The 21,250-nt window shown below is 39.2% G+C and overlaps 1 protein-coding gene across 4 annotated transcripts in view; it reads left to right on the top strand.

The window, feature by feature from the left end:
- Window positions 1–21,250, top strand: part of LOC125766953 (protein sax-3-like) — a 152,329-nt gene that overhangs the window by 62,842 nt on the left and 68,237 nt on the right. For all 4 annotated transcript variants that reach the window (XM_049433076.1, XM_049433075.1, XM_049433077.1 and 1 more), the window contains one exon: window positions 4,073–4,121. The gene's annotated coding sequence lies outside the window, so the exon portion shown is untranslated. The remainder of the gene's footprint in view (window positions 1–4,072; window positions 4,122–21,250) is intronic.

Here is a 21,250-nt window from a genome sequence, read left to right as displayed (position 1 = left end):
ACTTTGGGAAAGGATCAGTTTCGGTAGCTGTTGAAGGTATCCCGTACTCCTCGCTTGCTGTTATGCACCGTCCGCGCATTGTGCTAGCTCCATCAGAATGTGTGTTTGTTTGCGCTGTGAAACGTGCTTGAAAAGTTTCCGTTTTTTTTGGCACACTGCTGAAACATTCTTCTCGCCGTACCCGGGCATACTTTTTATCCTTTATTAAGTGCGATGATATGCAACAATCGTTCCGGATCAATTACATTTATTGTTGGCGGTAAGGCTGTAGGCGGCCCTGAGGGGTGTTAAACGGTTGAGATGAAAACATCAGCCATCATGTTGTTTTCTTCGAAGATTTTAGAAGGTGAAGGTGGTTTCGTGGTGTTGCAGTAATGTTTGTAAATATTGTATGTGTTTTGGTGTGTGAAAGAAGATGCTGTTGATTTTACTTTGATTTATGTTTATTGTGAACATTGTTGCTTGCCATGTATCTTTATTAATTGTCTTATTAACGGCAATAAAATAGACATATTTATTTTAATTGTCAAAAACATAATTTAGCTTAGTATTATAAAGCAAAAAATCCATTTTACCATTGCGGTGTCGTTTATGAGGTGTAATTAACGTCCGTTTCGTTGGACAGTTCAATGGTCTCGTGGCGTAGCAATCTGTTCGGTACACCGATGGATGTGGATCAAATCGCTGTCGGACTGGATCTTCTATTAACATGGATTAACATCGTCGGTTTCGCATTAAAAAACTGAATTATTGTATGGAATGCAATGACCGAGAGTAGTTATTACAACCTTAGCCCAAGGATGTTGAACTTGATCAATGGGAATGAAGATAGTTTTAATTTCATTAAATGTTTTAGGTTACACTAATTTAGATAACTTATTGTAAGAAACACTAATTTTCCGGACAAATACGAACGCGAATCGGGCCGAATAAACGGATAACACGAATAATAGAGACACGCCTCCTTTTGTTTATAAATTTTAATTTTTAATGTATGATATTTGGGGTTTGTTTAAGTTCACGATGTTATTTTGGTTAATAGTTTATTGTTGTTAAAGAAATCTGTATTTATTTCTTCGTTAGAATATGTAATCTGTCAGCATTTACTCATAAACTTCTCACTTATGCTTTCATTTACGAAATCGGAGTATTTCCGAATAATTCTTTAATCTAAATCGCATTTGGAACTGTCTCTTCCGAAGCTGCACGGTTAATCCGACACCCGGGTAAATAGTACTCGAATAAACGGTATTCGTGTATTATAATTTTTAGATCCTAGAGAGGATGAGATTTTACCCATTGCCTTCGGTGTGATAAACCGACCACCAAGGCACAAGACCATCGCTCTTCTTCGCCGTTCAGCCGCTATTTAACGTGAACAATTGCTCTTCTTTTGTAGAAAATAATGTAAAAGATGAACGTTATATTTTTAATTAAGTTTGAAAATGATATTTAGATGGTTTAATTAAGTTTAATTATTTATTGAAATACGACTTGCATAATATAAATCTCGTCTAAAATCGCTTCTTGTTACATGAATTATTTATGTAATTTATTTCATTTTACTCCGCTACGAATTAGCATCAACGACAGTAACTTCTTCGAATTTCGTACATACCCCGTTATTATCCCCGGGAATGGTTCTCTTGATAGGAAGAATAAACTGCGTTAGCTTAAACAGGGAGCAAAACAAGCAAAAAAACACAAAATCTAAAACCCACTACTTCACGATTTTTGCAATGCTTCTTCGAATCAAAATGTAACCGTTAGCGAGTTTGCAATCCGTAACGGTGGTGGTTGGGTTGGATGTTTGGCTGAGTGTGCGGTTGTTTGTAAACAGCGCGAGCTACATAATTATTATAATAATCAAATGATTGTAGAGCAGCAAGATGTTTCTATCGTAGCTAAGGTAGCAGCAGCAGAATTCGAACCACGCCGTGGTCTGTGCGGCTAGCGCGATGTTCCTGAGCGCACTGGGAAAATCACGGACAATCATCTTGGATTGTAGATCTTAGATCATTCGTGTTTTTTGGTGCGCTGCCCCATCAGCTGGACCTAGAAATGTGGTTCCAATCGAGGGTAAGGTGCGCGAGTGCTTCTTACGATGCCCAGACAACGGGAAATGGCGCGTTAAGGGTGGAATGGTGGTACGAGCCAGGAGTTAATAATGCTCTATATTTTGTGCATGGCATGTCTGGTGGATGTTTCCTTCTTATTTGCGAACCACTACTTCATCCGGCCAACGGTTCGTCGACATTCGTTCGCTGCTCCATTTCGTCATTGTGGTCAAAGCCAGTCGCACCATTAATATCTTTTCGGCCACCCGATCACGAAATAAGTTTGCTTGCTCCGGGGTCCTCCTTCAATCCGAAGAGAAGAAGAGAGAGGATAGGGTTCAGCAGTAATTTGGGTTGAACATAATTTTTGCTTTATGTTGAGGAATTTGTGCACTAATGTTTCGCTTTTTTTTCGTTGTTGTGTATGCGCGGTGCTGCTGGGAAATTGAACGAAGGGAGTACGCGTCTCTTCTACCTGCTTGCACCAAATAAGGGATTGAGCATGGCAATGGTTTTTAGATCGATTTGGTTATGATTGAACTTTGCATAAGCCAACCTTCGGATGGAAATAAAGAAGAGAGTGAGAGTAAAGGATGGATGGGGGTTGACGCGGGGGTAGATTGCACGCGCGAACCGCTATTTGCTTAAAGAGTGACTATTGACCCGCGTGTGCAAGCGTGCGATTCCGTTGTGTGATGGTCGTTGTATAAGCGCAAATATAGAGACTCCATAAAAGATGACTGAGAAACGCAAAATAAACATGCACCATGGCGAAGGTGGCACTGTGGTGGTGTTGTGTCTAAGATAACCTTCCCTTTTACTTGATTTTTCCGTAAGCGAACACGAGGGCATGGAGTCACGGGACCAAACGGGCGGATGCTTTTCGAGAACAATGACCATTTAAGGGAGAGTAAGGGATTTGTACCCAAAGTACTTTACAACCTGGCAAACCTGATGGATGCAGCCACGAGTGGTGCGCGTTGGCTATGATTCAGCCATTTAAGCCGGTGTTCTCTTTTAGTTTGTTTTTTTTTGTTATTTCCATCAGGCAACATCTTCTCGATGACGGCTCGAGTGTTTTATGGTGGTAAATGGAATGTCGTGTTATTTCCTGTCTTCGGTTTGTTTTATACCTACGTTGTTCGCTTTTCGCTGTCGGTGTCATCTTCATGCACACGGTCAATAATTGAATGTTGCATGCATGAGTTCTGTAATTGGGAAGGAAGTACGTATGAAACTGTAGTACTGTAGTTGTACAACTGGTTTGATGGTGTTAAAATGTGTGGAAAAAAAATAAAGTAATAAGGAAACGCTGAAGTTCCTGGTTGTTTTTATGTTCTATGTGTTTTATGTTCTAGAAACTGTACTAATTTCAGAGATTTTTGTATTTGGCTCTTTATTGATGTTACAGATATTCGTGTTATGTAGCTTGTGAATTATTGTTTTTATTTTTGATAAATAAGGTAAAAATACTGTAGCTTTGATGTACAAATAAATACACTTACATAAGCGTCAAATAACATAATAATATAGTTATTGTTGAGACGTAATTGGCGCTTTTCATGAGAACAGCTCCACTGTCCAGTAACTTCAGGTTCCGATTTGTACATCAAAGATCGTGGCTACAATCTCATCTGGACCAGTTCGCTTATCAAGGACTTTGACACACATACAACGTAGTGTCTGTACACATACAACGTTTCTGTATTATCTTAAAAGAAAGTCCAAGATCTTCAAGACACTAAAAGCTATTCAAATGATTCAAAAAATTATACTTAACACTTTTTTATAGTAAATATTTTTTATAGCATAAAAGATTATACAGGTAGTATCCCAGATAGACTATTTTAGCTGAGCGCTAAGGTCCCCAAAAATTCGCGTATCTAAAATATCCATGTTCTGCTTTTCTGCCAAACGCATTTGATTGAACAAGAAGACATTATCCACCAAATTTTAATATACAAAGTGAGCTGTTGCACTAACTTACTTATGTTTTATTTTTATTCTTGTTACAGTCCTGAACGATCTTTGGTTTGTTGCGGATAACATCTTTAAAAAAATCACGTAAGTTTTATTTATTTTCTTACAAATATGGTTTCAATAAATAACTCAAAATTAAAATAAGCATCCACAGAATTAAGCAAACGCTGATAAGAATCTTCACGTAGGTGTTGCGCTGGTAAAAGTTGCACCTCCCCCGGGGATATTTAAAGAGGTCGTGCACATATCTACCGTGACGATATATAGTATACATCCGCGTTGCGGGACGGTGTATCGACAAAATCCCCTTTTCTGCTGGACAAACTTTTCATCCAGCTCTGGTTGCTTGGTGCGCCACCATGACGCAGTATTTCATGTGGTGTTTTTTTACCCTCTGCTGGACAGCAAACCCCTACACCGCATGACGTGATACCAATTAATTCGCCGCCTTATGACGCCACACGGCACATACAGCGCCAAAACTTCACTAGAAAGGGGGGTTGCGTGAAAGCAAAAATGTTGGATACTTAATTTTAATTTTACGAAAAGCCCTTCTGCGAAGACCTAGCACGATTTGTGCATAATTCGCTCCCTTGATGGTGGGGGGTGTACCTGGTCGTAACTCGTATCAACCCCACTGTAAAGTTGGTAGCAAAGACTCCCGTTTTGTGTGAGGTGGCAAAAAGTTTGGAAATAATTTGAAAATTTGTAAGTGTTGTTGGTGTTTCATGTTTTAGTATGGAAGATCGTTCGATAAGTGTGAGTGATGTGGTGTCTGCTGGCGTATATGCAGCAATAGGGGAAGATAGTTGGAATACGAATTTCATTTTTAAAATCTCAGTAATACAGCTGTTGTTTTGCTCAAATATACACTGACCTAAGATTTATTAAACGTTTCGAAAAGTAATTTGGAAGCCGACTCTACAGGGATCCAGCGTAAGCATTACGACCATCGGTCGAAGTTATCGGAATATCCTGCTGGTATCTTCATTAGATTTAGTTGCGCCGGTCTCGCTAAACCGTTGATGCGTGCGATGAGTGGTGCCGTCTTGTAACGCAATTTGAAATACGCAGAAATCAACACACTACGATATGCGTCGTTTCGAACAAACATCACCAAACTCGTGAGTCGACAAAATTGAGCGAAATAATCCAATTAATAGATCTGTACCACCTAAAGAGCGCACTGAGAACACTTCCCGACATCGGGTGTGAATGAAGAATTTGTTTAAAGTATTTGAGCGAATGAAGAATTTGTTTCCAGCAAAGGAGGAAAGTTGCAAGAGGAGGTCGTGTATCATTCGCGTTCAATCCATTTGAACCCCCCCTGCGTTAGTCGATTTCCGTCAGGTATTCGTGGTCTCTCCGTCAAATTAAAGTCAGTGAAAAATCTTGACCAAGAAACCACACGGCCCCAAGTATGTCTCGCGCTCTTTTCACCGTTTGTGGTCGGGCGGAAGCCTTCCATGCTGTGAGACCCTATAATTAGAGTGTTTTAGCTAAATAATAGCAGGTCCCCCCAGGGTTGAGTGACGAAGAAGAAACGTGCAACGCGTGGTCCACAGCTGACTGTCTTCGGAGGTGTTTTGCGGTTATGGATGTGGTATCGTTCCTGTTGCGAAACCGTAAAGTAGGTGCCGTTTGTTTGGAATTTTGCTCTGGATGAGTGTCGCTTTTTTGACAGCGACTCCCCTTTGCCATTCTGACAAAGATTTGCCGTGTACCCCCCTCTGTGTCTAAGGGATGCTGTGCGAACCTCTGGTCCAATGGTTTTGTACAAGCATCTTGTTGCGGTACGCAACAATGCCTTTCGGATGAGGTTTTGTTGTGTGTAGGACAGCTGGAACTCGCTGAATCACGTACCGCAAAACTGACATGATATTCCTCTTTAAAATTCCACCTAATGTGTGTTGATGATGACGACGAATGGTGATGGAAGTATGGATCGGATGGAGAACGGTACGTTCTGTTTTCTGGACATCACAGTCACGAATGTCCGGCGTACGATGAGGTCCCGCACCACCCGAGACTGGAGTTGTTTTGCCGATAATGGTAGGGTCCAGTAACGGTTACTCGTGATGCCAGTGCGGTGGAACTAAAACGTCAAGTGCGGAATCAATTACGTTCGCTATTAGACGGTGTTGATGCAGTGAATGCTTGTCGAATTTTGCCAATCGCTTACACACTTCAGGGGAAAGATTACTGATCCTACGGTGCTACGGTTAAATAGTTGTTTTGGTCTAAATTGTTCTGTGCGTTGATGAAACCGTTATCGGATGCCACACTTTTTTTTGGATATTGACTTTGTGTACTTTGCCCCAATGTGCGTGGGCTAATCGATGATCCATGAAATGGAGAAAGGTTGCCCAACGCAAGTAATGTCAAACTTTGAAAAACCGTCCGTTTGTTGAATCATTTAAGGTTATGTTTTTTTTGTCGATATTGTTGTCCGTAACTTTTGCTTTAGTATCTCTGATGAACTGATCTGCTAGATGGAGATAGTATGTACCGGTTCCCTCGGTTATGGCTTGATGCATGTCAATCGAATTGGAAAATTGGGATCGTAGTCATTTTTTCCTCGCTTCTCGTCCAAACTGTGGAAACATGTCAGTAACCATGGTCCTCTTCAAAATTGCCTCTCCACAGCTTCTTGGGGTTCGTCATGTCATCGAAAAGTCCTAGTCTCTGAACTGTGGAGGCGGTTTGTTGCTGTGTCCGTTCCGTTGGCCCTTGTACGTCGCCTCGGTTTATAATTCCATGCGGAAATAAGAGCACGCATCGGGTAAATAACTTCAACTTTAGCATGAAATAAATTCGAAACCATTTCGTACGGTACTAGCACACTAGGCAGCGGGAGTGTAGGAGATTTATAGTACATGCCAGCCCTTCGTTCTGTTTCCACTTCTCCTGTTTTTAGTTTACTACCCATGGAACGAAACTCATTTATTGGACGGAACAGAAATTCGGAGCAGTTGATGGTACTTCCGTGTTGGGATGTTGCTCTGGTTATGTTCCTTTCGTTCGGGGGTTTCGTCGAGCAACGTTCCAAAAACGCTGGACCAAATAAGCCCACTTAGTGTGTGTGTGTGTTGCGAAGGAAAATGAAAATGTCCAAGCTTCCCTGTTTTGGACGATGAAGACACCAACTTGGTTACGGGTGATGATCAGACTCTAGACTCACAACGATTCAGACACTCTCTGGCCGGTTCTAGGCGTTGCTATCTTTCATACGACCATCCTATCATCTCCTACCACCTTCTAGATCGTCTCGTTACCATGATGGCGAAAATGAACATTTACCCGAACACCACACTCGGTGTTGGAAGTGGTCCGCGCTTTGGTGCCATGTCCTTGATTGCCACTGTGCTGCTACTTCCTTCAACAACAACTATGCGCGCCGACTGTTCGACCCATTGGGAACAATTTTTCGGCTGATTCCCTTTCCATGACTTTATTCGATCAAACTAAGAAGATTGCTTTCTCCAAACGTTGTTTTGGTCAAAAAAAGCCCTGCTTTTTGCGTCTATCTCACTGCTCAGAGCACAAGGAGGGCATCACACAAATGCTCAGGCTTCAATGATGGAGGAGCATTGCAAGCTTCACTGTTGGAAACTGTTTTCGTTGATTTGGCAACGAGGAAATAACCATCAAAACACCATCCCTCCATCCAACACCATCGTTTCCATTTTTCTCTTCTGCTGGTGGTGTGTCCAACCGTTTAGATTTTCCAGTTTGGCTGCTGTGTGTGTTTGGGTTTTTCCAGGGACTAGTGCTGAAAAATTGTCGAACCTTTTTTTTTTTTCTTTTCCTAGGCCAACACCAACAATCGCTCACACCACGAAAAATAGGAAGCGACGGTTTAGAACACTGTTTTTCCACTTTTGCTATCCTTTCGCAAAATACCTCTTTTGCGGGGTGAGTCTTTAGCATAGCGTTGTGGTATGTGAGATCTATCCTTCGTGCGCCAATCGTGTATGCCCTTCCGAAGCGATGTTTTCAAAAAAAACCGGACGACAGAAATCGGAAAATTTATATACTTTATGCGATTTTTTCCATTAAATTAACGTTTTTTCTTTTTCCTTTTTTTTATCCTACTTCCTAGAGTAGGGTTTTCGGGTTTTTTTTGCATTTTTTTGCCATAAAAAATTTCACCGATTCATCCCCGGGAGTAATTTATATCCCAGATTTGTCGGTCGGTGGGTGCGTATTTTGAAGCGTTTCTTCGTGTGCGTGTGAATGGGCTTGTGATGATATCGGAATGATTACATCGTACCGATGGTTGTATAAAAGAGAGACAGTGAAAATTCTTTTTCAACCTTTTGTGTACCTTCTAGCGTCTGGATGGTTTTCACCATCATAATGCTTGCGAATGAAGGTTGTGAGGTGAATTTTGTATGTTTTTTCACTGTCCCATCCAATCTATTTTTTTGCGAAATTTTGTTTCTTTTTGGTTCAATAGTAACTCCACCATCTTGTTTTTGCTTTCACTTTTGTGAAAAGAATGCGTTGAATTGGGTGAGAAAAGGTTTTTTTTTGGCGTGTCAATGGAAATTCTGTTTTGGGTTGCACACAATTTCCAAATTGATAAGAAGTAAACGATGACAGCGACAAAATAATTGTTTGTTAGATAATTTAACGCTGAATATAAATTTGTTCGGTATTTTTCAAAGTATGACATTTGTCATATTTTGAAATTTTTAAACGTGCTATAATTTTTAGTAATATAATATTTAAATATTATTTGGTTTTCAACATAAATATTTAACAAAAAGATTAACATTTTTAACCAAACATGGTAGTTTTATTAGTTTGCAATTTTAATTTGAACAATCGTTGGCATTGCAGAATCGTTTGGTGAATTTGTGTTCTGTGATTAAGAAGTGAGGGCCTTGAGAAATCAATTGAAAACCCCTGTATATTTTGATTTTTTTACACTTTCGTCTAATGATTGTTATTTATTTGCACATTTTGGTTTGCTTTTATCCACTAAAACTTCTTTTGAATGGAAATGTTACGTACAGTAATTGTACATGACTTTTGCATTTACATCACCCCCCATCACTCTGTCTTTGAAGCATTCGAATCATTGCACCCTTTTCCTGTAAGTAAGAATCCCTCATGCACACGCTTTCATCATAATTCTAAAAAATAAGCCGGCTTATTTTTGTTGTGTAAATATGACATCTTCCTCGTGAGTTTGGAGGGAGATTAATGCAATGTAATGTTTGTTTAACTGCTGAGTGATTATGTTAGTGTGATGAACGCTTGCAAAGAATTTTTTTATACATTTAGAGAGACGATATTGATACAATCTGAACAACAGGCCCAGTTGATTGGCCATATGATGCTTTTTGGTTACTGTGGTCGAATGTTATCTAGAAAGTCCTCTTTGGCAAAACGGGTTTGAAAAGGATGCTTTCTCAAAAACTAAAAAGGATATTAGATTCGTTTGTAGATAGAATTGTTTACTTTAATTCCCTTCTTTTATTCCACGCCGTGTACAGTTTATAATGTGTAAACAATCATGTTTAAATTAAACAAAAATATTTCTGTATTATTTCTTCACACATTTGCCTGATCTCGTAAGAGGATTGTGTCGATACAAAATTGAATTGAACGCACGGGAACCTTGTGAGAAGAGATTTTATATTTTTTTATTATTTTGCAATAGTTGTGATAAAGTGCTCTCAACCCGAAAAGGAGCTCAGGGTGCATAATATTTTTCCCTATAATCCATTACAAAAATAGGAATATGTTTTCATTTGGGGAAGTGCGAGACATACAACAGGATCACAGTTAATCCACAAAACAAACAAGTGACACTTCCACGGCTCCGGAACATTTCTTTCGCCGACCGGATGGCGGCATGACAGTGGTTTTCATTTTCTTTCGCTAAGCCCTATATATTCCCTACCCTGCGTTAGGAGTTTTACTTACACGTACGGTTGACATAAACTTATAACTTCTAGGCCATGAGCGACTACTGTACTGTGTGCGTGTTTTTTGTATGTATGTTTTGTATAGTTGCTGAAGGGCGAAGAAGTTTCATGAATATGTAAAAGATATTCGGCGGTATGATTTATGGTTCATTTCATTCCCGATTCACATGGTGGGGGAGCTAGGAGATTGGTATGCGCGTTACTAACGATTGCTCGCGATCGACCGTGTCCTGTAGAAGGCCAATTAGGTGACTGGTGCGGGTTTAACATATTGGATAGATCAGGAACGGTGCATTAGAATGACAATAAATTATTGTGATTTTGTCTGTTTGTTACTGTTTTTTTGTTATGTTGTTAAGTTGTTTCATTTGTAATGCGGTATTGTCAGTATTAGTATGTTACATTTATACCTTGATTACTACTTTAAATTTTAAAGCTTTTGTCACAAACAATAATATTTTTTCTTGTAAAATAGTTGAAATTTCAACATGCATTAGAACAGTCTTATTTAATAAAAATTGTACTAAAATTTAAGCTAACTAAATTTTTTTCTATTAAATATAATCTTATTCTAAATTAGGAATAAATTGAATTCAACTAAAGATGTGCTCTGAAAACATTGGAATATTAAATGACAATCCATAAAGCATATAGAATACATCGATTTCAAATTAAGTGAATTATAGTAAATGAATGAAACGAATGAACAACAAGAACTGTCAAAAAAATACTTTTTCAGTAAATATTATACCAGCCTAATGCTATTTACCATAAAATGAGGCACAAATCAATTGATATAATTTGCATAATTTATTTATTAAGTTGAAAATTGTGTTCATCTTTCCCACACTTCGTGCGATGTCATTACACTTATTCTCAGCATTGAAATCGCTTTACTTTTGGTCACCATTAAACTCAATCATCGACATCAATCATCTTTAACACTTTCCGTAGACTGCTCGTGGTTTGGTATCGATTGTATTCAAATTGTTTTATGGAACCTCCGAACCAGAGCTTCTTTTCATGTTAATATCAGCGGTAACATAAATTTATATGACCCGTTCATCTCCCTCTTCATGCTTTTACGCCTCCGCCTGGTCTATCACACGTGAAACAAGGCGGAAGATGTTATGGGCAACCGAATGCACGAATGTCATTCGGTTTTGCCATACTTTATTGCCCTTTACATGCATCGTTGCTGCAACGAGGGAATGCTTGTGATATGTACCGAATATACCTTACGGTTTTAAAGCTGGAGCGCGTTTTTTCTTGTTGCGAACCGTAAGAGATGGGACCAATTGTGGATTAAACAAATGTAAATAAAGCCACAAAAAAGCTTTATAAACTATGGCATAAAATGCATACCGCGGACTCTCTTCTCTTCGCCGTTCGCTGTGTGTCTGTGCACCATTATAAAACCGTCATTGTGCATAAATCATCGGCTCGGGAAAGCATTACACCGTGCGCACTCTCAGGCAGACGCTCGCATATGCATATGTGGTTCGGTCGTTTATTTTCCGAGAATCAGATCATCTCGCACGATGCCGTACAAACCGAGCATCATCAGGAACGATGTGAACGGTATGGAACTTACCAGCCATTATCCATCCTAATCCATCCGATACCCGTTCCGGTGCCTTCGTGCTCTAATGTTTCGCACTTTGTTACTGTTGCTAGAGGATAGTTTGCTTAGTGGAGTTTATCAATATTTAATCAACATCCAGAATATCATAATTACTCGTAAATGTTTGTTTGGTTTGGATTTATTATTGTTGGCAAATCTAAAGGCTTACATCCACGTGTCATGTTAGAAAACAGCTGCCCGTTGCTACCATTAGAAACTTCCAAGTTTCTTTTATTTTTGGATTTGGATCAACATTCTTTCTTGTTCGAATATTGTAACAAATGGATATGTTTTATTGTGTTTGTAATTTTGATTCGAATAGCATGAGCAATGTGTTCAACACGCTTTGCCAGTATTATTGCAGGCAGTAGAGAATGATATTTTCGACACGTGAGTAAATGTTTCACTTTTCGGTACATTGACAGAGTACAGAGGAATGCGCTACTAGCGTAAATAATTCATAATATTTTACTGAATCAGAAGCTTCAAACTTCAAAAGCAATCTGAAATATTATCAGACAGAATAATAATTAAACTGGTCTAAGAAACCTAAACAACGCGAATGAATTTTTGTACTAAATTATAGAAGTTTTATTTTGCTATAAAATATTGATAACTTATGCATGATTCATTATAGCATATCATCAGTTACACCCCTGCAATGAATCACCTGATAATAACCTGTTCATTATACATTGACTGCATGCATTTAATTCATTCAATTGCTCAATTGTTTAAAGCTAAATATAATGTAATAAAATTTGCCACACTGTGATGAATTTGTGCATCCTCCCTACGCCATTATCATTACATACGATCTCGCGTATCTAATTGCTGTGACGTTCTGCCTCATTCGGCATATAATGCTCTCTGCGGTCGTTTACGTTTTGTTTACTTCGCCATGCTTTGGACGGCGTTTTATCCTTCCTTTCCTGTTGATTGTATGCTCCATGTATGCCAGTACGTTTGGCAGAATAATATGCTGGCAGTGCACAACACGGCACTCTTGTTTAGCAGGAAATGACTGACAGACCCTTCTTACTTTCCGTTTATTCGTTTATTTTCTGCCTGGTAAATTTAATTTGCATCGTGGATGTATGTTTATTTCTGCTGATTGATTCGGCTGCATTCGATCCACCTAAAAAAGAGATGTTTACGAAATATGAAAGCAATTTTTATTTAGGCTAAAATAATCACATCAGTGTTTGATGGGTGAAAGCCTTACTAAATTCGGAAAGGGAAGTTAAATACAGTATCTTCTTGTAAAAAAATTCTTTCTTGAAAGGGTGACAAATTATCCTCAAACGTTTAATTGACATTTCTTTTTTGTGCCATTTTCTGCAACGATCATAAAAGTTGGCATGAATGAAAGGTGGCACATCTTTTCGGTAGGCAAAGATGTATGTGAAGGGCCTTTCCCTGCTCATTATCAGCACCATCATCATCAGATGCTGCAACGCTCACGCCCAGAAAATGCCTTCCATCCCTTCGGATGGGTTTTGCATCCGTGTTCTGGCATCGTTTCTGGTCCCTTTTCCTTTTGATGCTTGTTGCCGCTTGCATGCTGTCCTCCCAGCGTTACGGTCCTCTGTCACCACCACCCGTATGTTGTCAGAAATATGAAATTGAGCATAATTCATTTTTTGTTTCGTTTCGTTTGTCTTCTTCGGCTTTTACCGAAGTACGGGAAAAAGAAATAAAGGCGATTTTTTCGTGCCGCGCCAACCCAGCCGGGGCTGTGAAATTCTTGATCTGGGAGATATAATGTGCACTTCCACCACCACATGGTTGATATTTGCGCGTCATCTCGACCGATCCCTGGGGTGTGGGGTTGGCATATACATGCCCGCGCAAGGTTGAGCGGAACCATACGGTGCAACGCAACCAGTCTACTAGCACACATTCTCTGGTGACATAAATACAACGGTGCTGAATAGTCCGAGCACGGTACGGCACGTGGTGTCGCCGACACATGGTGTTGACATGCTTGGGTTGGAATATTTTTGCCCCCGCGCACATTATATAGCATCATGAAGAGCGAAATCATAATTGCTCCTAAATGACTTCTTCGAACACTATCCACCACTTTTCTGGTGCATCATCACACAAAGGACGGGTGGGTTGGAAGCAGAAAAGAAGCACATTAAGCCCTTCTACCCCGTGAATCATCGGCACCGGTTTTCGTTTGACTGCAAACAGTCGATTGTAAAAGGGACAGTGGCAGCATATTGGAACAGCAGCGCATAAATGTCAAGCGTCATCATTAATAATGCTCTACTACAGACTCTAAATTTTGCACATCCTTCTTCACCAGCCGTCGGGCACCCGTGATGAGTGAGAGCACACAGGGAGTTCAATTATTATTGTCAGCAGCAGGAGGCAACATTCAGCCATTGATACTTGCGCAAGGCAGAAAAAAGGGGACGCGACGCTGCGAGAGGGATTCATCGGGAGGATGTTGTTGAGTTGAATTTCTTTCTTCGCCCTCATGGTTTTGACTGGCTAGAGTTTAATTTTCGATACTACAAATCAAATACCCAGCTGTTGCTACTGTTGTGAAGTCTAAGCTTTAGTACCTGTTGTGTACAGAACGGGTTTCTTTCGGTCATGGTGTTGCTGATTTCGGTTATTAACGAATACATATAACAAATTGTTTCGTTTTGTTTTATATCAATTTTATTTAAAAATAGCAATAGCCGCATTATTATTTAGAGATGAACAAAAAATCAAAATTATTTCAAAATTGAAAAAATTAAGTTTTACTAACTTCAGTAGACAAAATTTAAAGAAAAATATGTATGTATCGACATATTTTCGATACCTTTTTTCGATAACTTCAAAACTGAAGTTGTCAAAAAATGAATGGTGATAAACTGATTTTTACAAATTGCTGAAATTCGAAAAAAAAACAGCACTAAAACACTTTGTACTAAAACAAATTAAAACCCATTATTTATCAATAAAATGAAATGTGTCTACGACCCGTGTTATCCGTTTATACGGCAGGGGCTGAGTCTCGACGAACACGGATAACCAACGTACTGTTGATTTTTCAAATTGAGCTACTTTTTCCGCTATAATGAATGATAATGAACACAAATGACCATCTTTGACAACTGCTACGCACGATTTCGGAATGAGACGTTTTCGAAACCTATCCAAACTTTTACATTTAATTTCTCACGCCTGATTTCTTCCATTTTAGTGGTACACTTTTCAAAATGGTTATCTTATCATTGATGATGTTGTTGGCCCAACAGGTTGCAGTACCAATAGTAAAGTGCATTGTGAAATTGTTAATTAAAACAAAACCAACCATTATCTTAATTGCGCTAATGAACAGCTTTAGCGTTGTCAATTATCTACATCGTAAAGCACTTCCTGGTTACATGCATTTACGATCCACGGGGCCATCGTTTGGACGGAGCATTGCCGTTGTTGTAGTTTGAAGAAGTGATTAATTAAAATGAAATCTTACCGAAATAAAATCCACTTTTAACAGTCTGCAACCTGAACGGAGAACCTGCTTGCTTATCACGAAACGTCACCAGGAAAACGCTTTCGACCACCCAGTACGGTTTGGGCTCTGCGGATAATCAATGCGAAAATCGCGCGGCACCTTTAACGAATCTTTTAATCTCGAATTAATTGTGGTTTTTTGAAGGGGATGGTAGTGAGGGACACCAGGAGACAAGTAGAAGTTCATGCAGTGAGCGAATTGAATATTACTGTGCGCCTTAATAGCTTGCAGCAAAACCACAGCGCGCAGTTAGTTCTTGGCGTTTTGAAACATCGTCTGGTTGCTGTTGCTAGCGTAAATTGCATCCTTTACTGATTATCTCGTTGCCGTAATCAAAGCTGAAGGGTGTGTATGTGCATAATATGTGCACCCAATGCTTCGAGCGACATGAGCCCATATAAAATGCCTCATTTTACGGTCCCAAACTGACAGCATCCGTTTCATGTTTTGGGAGAAAGGCACCTCGGTCTGCTCTATTCGCTTTGTAACGTAAATGTTCTTGAAGAAATTCATTAATATTTAAATGCTGCTTCTTCTGCTGTCTTGTTATTCGCGTAAGCAGATTTCCAGTCTATTGGTTCATTGGATTAGTGTTGTTTTATATGTCTGTAGGGAGTTGTCTGTAAGGAGTCATTAAATTGTTTAAGATATTTCTTATTATCATGGAAATAGAGCAATTGTTTTACTTCTTTTCGTAAAAACAAATTAAACTTCTCAATGTTCAAAAACAGAATTCATTGCAGTTCTGCATACGAACACTACTTGTTTAACTTAATCTAATATTCTAGTTCATCTTAAGCACTTATTGTTTTCTACGCATCACGCAAACACAATTAGTTCACTCACCATTGCTCTTAGTTTTATTACCTTTTTCCATAACAGTATTTCTTTCATATTCATGCAATTGTTTTATTTTACGATGTAAACTTTTTACTCGTTTTACTGTGTTTGTTTGGATGGAATAGAGGTGTTTGTTTTTATCGCTTCCTTGTTATGGCTTCAAAACAAATCCATTGTTTTCAGTTGTTAATTGCATTTAATTATTTCATTTTTTATCAGTTCTTCGTGGTGTGAAAAACTTTCGATAAGATGTGATTTGTTTTATTAGTTTAAATTGCAGTTTTATCTTATTTCATAGTTTTAACACTAAATAAATCTTTTTTAAAGTTGTTTATGTACCAACATCGATTTTCGATGATGTCTAATGTCGTGCTTTAAATAAAATATTACCATTGTTCCAATGGTTTGTTCTACTACGATCAAATACGAGAAAGATTTGATTGGAAAGGTTTGAAAACAAACATATGCTTTAATTGAAGATGGTTGTTCCAAATGGTCCCTTGTGTGTTTCCACATTACCATTTAAGGTTAACCACTGAATTTACTTCAATCACTCGGTAACATACAATCGGCTATAAAAAGTGTACTCCCTTCAATCACGTTTCGGGGGGAAAACAACAGCCACAAAGGGAATGTATGTGAACGTTACGGGTTTATTTCGTGTGCTCTATTCAAAACAATCGTATCAGCGTCAAAGAAACCTTGTCCATCAGTAGTACCACTGCAGCAGATCGACGCTTTCCAAACCGTTACCGCGACGGTAACCGTTACCGTCGCCGAGTTCCTCAAATTTAATAATAAAATAAATGTACGTCGATCATTTTACCACCGGCCACGGGACGCTTCTTCAATTGCGGTGTCATATCAAACCGCTGGAAACCTACTCTTGAAGATGCGGCACACACAGTATGGAGTCGGTCGGGACTGACTTCGTCCATCCCCGTCCAAGAAACGCTCAAACCGCTTACCAACCAACGCCTTCGCTCATCGTTTTGACATTCAATGCTTACGAGTAAATTATGTTTATTTATGTTTAAAACATACATTCACGCACACCGCTCGGTGACGGTTTGCCTTCCTTTTGCCTCGTAACCTCTTTCCATTCGCTAGGTGAACTGTGCAGAGGATTACGTTCCCTTCGCATTTCTCTTCAATACTCCGCTTCTCTATTTCTCCCCTTTCCGCAGTTGCATAGCTTGCGTTTTCCGTCAAAAAAGGCCATTAACCCTTTATTGCTTTATTTTTCTTGTTGCTTCGGGTTACACATTTCTCTATTTCAAACGTTCTATTGCTCTATTGTGTTTGCCGTCCGTTGATTGAACCCGCCCGGGTGTGTTTACATCCCACCCACCCGATGTTGTGGGGTGTCTGCTGCATGTGATACGTAATCGATTTTCTATTCCTTGGGGAGGTTTTTTTTTATTTGTCATTATTTATGTTCGGGGGATAGGTAGCTAACAAGTGATGCCATGGTCTAGTTTGTTGTAGGTAAATTGTAACTTCAAACATGGTGGAGAATGTTATGGTTTCATAGAGGAAGCAATAATTTTGATAGCCTAGCAATAATGATGCATTTCTGCAACATAGAAAAAAAATGTCCGAAAATATATTTGTTTTAAAATTTATGTCTTGGTCTTTCTGTGCGCTTACATATCTCCATTCAATATATCGGGGAACTAGAATTTGAAGCGGATATTGAGGAATTCACAGTAAATGAGAATGAATCTATTATGTACAACCGTACAACAAAAAAATAAAAAGAACATTTAATTTTAGCTGTATCTTTATTCTTCGTCTTCTCGGACATTCCGTTGAAGATGTATGGAGAGTTAATATCATTCTGATAACACCTGATACCCAATACTTAACCTGAAGAAAATTGAAGAAGGTACCATGGAATCGGAGAAAGTTAATAGAAACTTCTTAAACTTCTTATCGCATACTCTGTGTTCACCGGTTTGACTCGAGAACCTTGTGGAAGGTAACGATTATTTCTTATAAGATTGAAGACGCACTATACCGGTCTTAGAATCGTCCCGGTCCAATGATGAAGGATTTCACCTTTTTCAGGACATGGTCCCCAATACACACACCGTTTGCATGTATCGTGGTCCCTGGCACTAGTATTTCATGCCAAGGGTTGTCGACATCGATATAAACCAGGGGGAAAACGTCCAAAAAGGATTCCCTGATGTTATATCGCCTTTTTGTGGACAAAGCAGTTCTACCCGAATAGACGAAACCGGCTTTACTGCAAAAGGCGTCATTAGGTTTTATGTGCCAATGTAGAAGCGAAGGTAAGATAACGGAAATAGATAGGGGCAAGTGAGTGTAAGGATGGATAGGTATTTTATTTCACGTATTTTCAGAATCCGTCCGTTTGCGAACGCAGCAACGAAGCAACGGACGAAACTACGCAGTGTCCCGTAGGTGTGGCTTTGGGTATGTGCGTAGAAAAAAAAGGATCTTGTGCAGTGGACGAGATCGAGACACACACACACACACACACGGTGATGATGAAAGATGGCACTCTTCAGATGGTTGAGAGAGAGACTCATCGTCATCGTCGTCTAAAGAAAGGTGGCCAGTGCTTGAACAAGCGTAACTTGAAGATGAGGATGCTGTATCCGGTGGTGTGTGGCAGCGGGTTACAACCACGTACCACGGAGACTCACCAATCCACTTAGGACAAAAATGTGGAAAAATTGTTCCCAAGATAAGAGCACCACTTCATGCCATATGTGTGTGCCGTGCTGTTCTTTATTGCAGGAGTAGTTAGTCCGTGCATTCGTGCTTTAGTTTTTCGTTTCCTTCGCCGATAGTGAAAGGATAGGACGATCGGCGGGGAAGACTCTTCGTAAAGCTAGCCAAAGGTAAAGGGATGACTAGAATTGATCGTACCCCCGGTCTTTGATCCACCGTTTATACCGAGTGGCTTTTAGAACTGAGCAATGGTTAAAGGTAGCTGTGGATACGAGAAAAGATAGAAAAAAAGGGAAGGAAATGTAAATGATATTCTCTTAGTTTGAGCTCAAGCGTCAGCGGCCATATATACCCTGAAGTAGCACAAGGTATCACGATAGATGTTGGAGTGTTGGAGAGGGGCAATTAAAATAAAGTTACTTAGTAAGGGATTTAACGTACGCTTTAGCGAAAATGCTTCTCTATTCTTATGGAGATATGGGAGCTTTCAGTGTTCTTGAGTTGTTCGTGGTAATCGGTATATACACCGCCGGAAGGATGGAAAGAAAGCTCATTTCCCTTCGATTTACGACACGGAACGCTATACGGTGTTCGTAATAAGAGTGTATAACTAACAGGTTAAAGCAATGTGAATTTTTATGGCGACGCTTACGACCATAAGTGTCCAGAAAAGTTACTTATGCGTGATGATGTCGTTTTTTTTCATACGTCGTCTTCCAGTTGCGAGAGCCTTCTATGCTCGAGTGCAGCTATCTGATGGAAATTTACTTCGTGGCAAATGTGTGCGTTAAACTGCTTTAGATTTTGTGAGATGGTGTTCTTCGAAACTGTCACTAAGGGGATGTTGAGTAATGTACCTCTCAGAATCTTCAAGCAAACTTCGAACCTAACAGGTTTGTGGACAAGATGTGCCCTTGTCTTGAAAATCCATTAATTTTTCGTTAACATTTCCTCCAGCGCCTATCGACGCGTTGGTGTTTCGGATCGTTATGCGTTTCGAGATTCGAGAGTGTGATTAATGAAGTCACAGGTGCCGGAATTTACTGGCGTTAGCGATAGCAGCACGAAACATCCACACCAATCGGACGTTACACACTAAAAAAAGAGGCCTCTGATGGGCTGTTCTTTCGTGTGGCGCATTTGTCGTATTGCTTCCTGGAAGCTTCGAAATCTTCCCGCCCGGAAAGCCGAAATCACCTTAAAAGTGAAGCACAAACACACTTCAGAGATCATTTTCCAAGGGCCCCATCATTCAGAAGCCGCCAAAGAGAACATCAAAAAGGACAGCAAACAAAGTGGCGACCCTCGAATTGGTTTTGCTGGTTTTTGGCATTGCGTCCCTCCCGGCTATTTACGGATTCTCCCCCATCCTTCTTGCTGCTCGGTAGAAATAAGGTTCGTTCTGTTTTTTTATTGAAGTCTCCTGTTTATTTTTTGTTGTTGTTGTCGTTTTAAAATTCCCTCCCGGATATGGAAAAGTCTGTGACCAAAATGTCGTAGGAAAGGGTCGTTAAGGAAATCTAATTTCCCAGTAGATGGCAAAAACAAAAGAGGCACAAAATGAATGAAGTAGCAAGAAAAAATTGAATGCAAACATTCCTTGTTGATTCAATTTAACGCCAATTTGAAGGATAAAACCGTTTTTCGCTCAGGATGTTGGTTTTTGTCCTTTTTGTGAGTGGCGCACAGGTAGATATTGGGTGTCGGCCTGGTAGAAGGGACACTTGGGTTTATTTGGTTTTGTGGTACTTGGTTTTTGAACCATCCATAAACCTGGTTTTATTTATCATGATTATTTTGTTTGATTCTTTTGATGAAATTCGTTTAGTTTTATCGCAAAATCTTTCTGATGTAAGCTGAGTCTTATTTATTGAATTCCTCTTTATATGGGCCTTGGTATATTGCTTAATGAATGGAATAACAATTGATGACCGGATGTTTTTATATTAATTTAATCTATTATAATTTTCGTACAAAAAATTCCAGATTCATTATATGACAGATTGGTTAACTTATTTCAAATTTATGACACTTTTATAGCTGCTTAAGAATTTAAGTATTTCGCTTAAACGCGTTAATAGTAAGCAAAACAAATGAATCAGAAAATGAATTATTTGATCAATTCATGAACTACATGAACTACCTCAAAGAACTCTATCCTCTGTTTCGTTCAAACAGACACTCTTGATTTATCACACAATACAATCAAATGTTTTTAGGAATTTATCATAAGATATGAAAGATATTCTCGCCTTTGTCGAATATAAAATTTAATATATTAAGGTGTGTGTATGTTGCCATAAAAACCCCTGCGTACAAATTTATTCAACCCGATGAGGCTTGGTAATAAAATTTTATTACTTTCTTACTTCTGTCACTCAACAATATAATTCACAAGACCTCGCCTCATTATTTTTTTTCGTCACGAAATGGCACGAAAAGGAAACGGGTTGAAATAATGAAGAATCTTATGACATAAAATTAAAGAATATAACTCATCTTAAAATGCTAAGTCCGTGCATGCATATGTAGAGGAATCTAATGTGTTATTAAAAATCAATTATATTCTCAACGGGAAGCCATGTTG

Source organism: Anopheles funestus, chromosome 3RL (assembly GCF_943734845.2).
Source record: "Anopheles funestus chromosome 3RL, idAnoFuneDA-416_04, whole genome shotgun sequence".
Classification (NCBI taxonomy): domain Eukaryota; kingdom Metazoa; phylum Arthropoda; class Insecta; order Diptera; family Culicidae; genus Anopheles; species Anopheles funestus.
The sequence above is the reverse complement of the archived record's forward strand: the minus strand, read 5'-3'. Positions and strand labels throughout refer to the sequence as shown.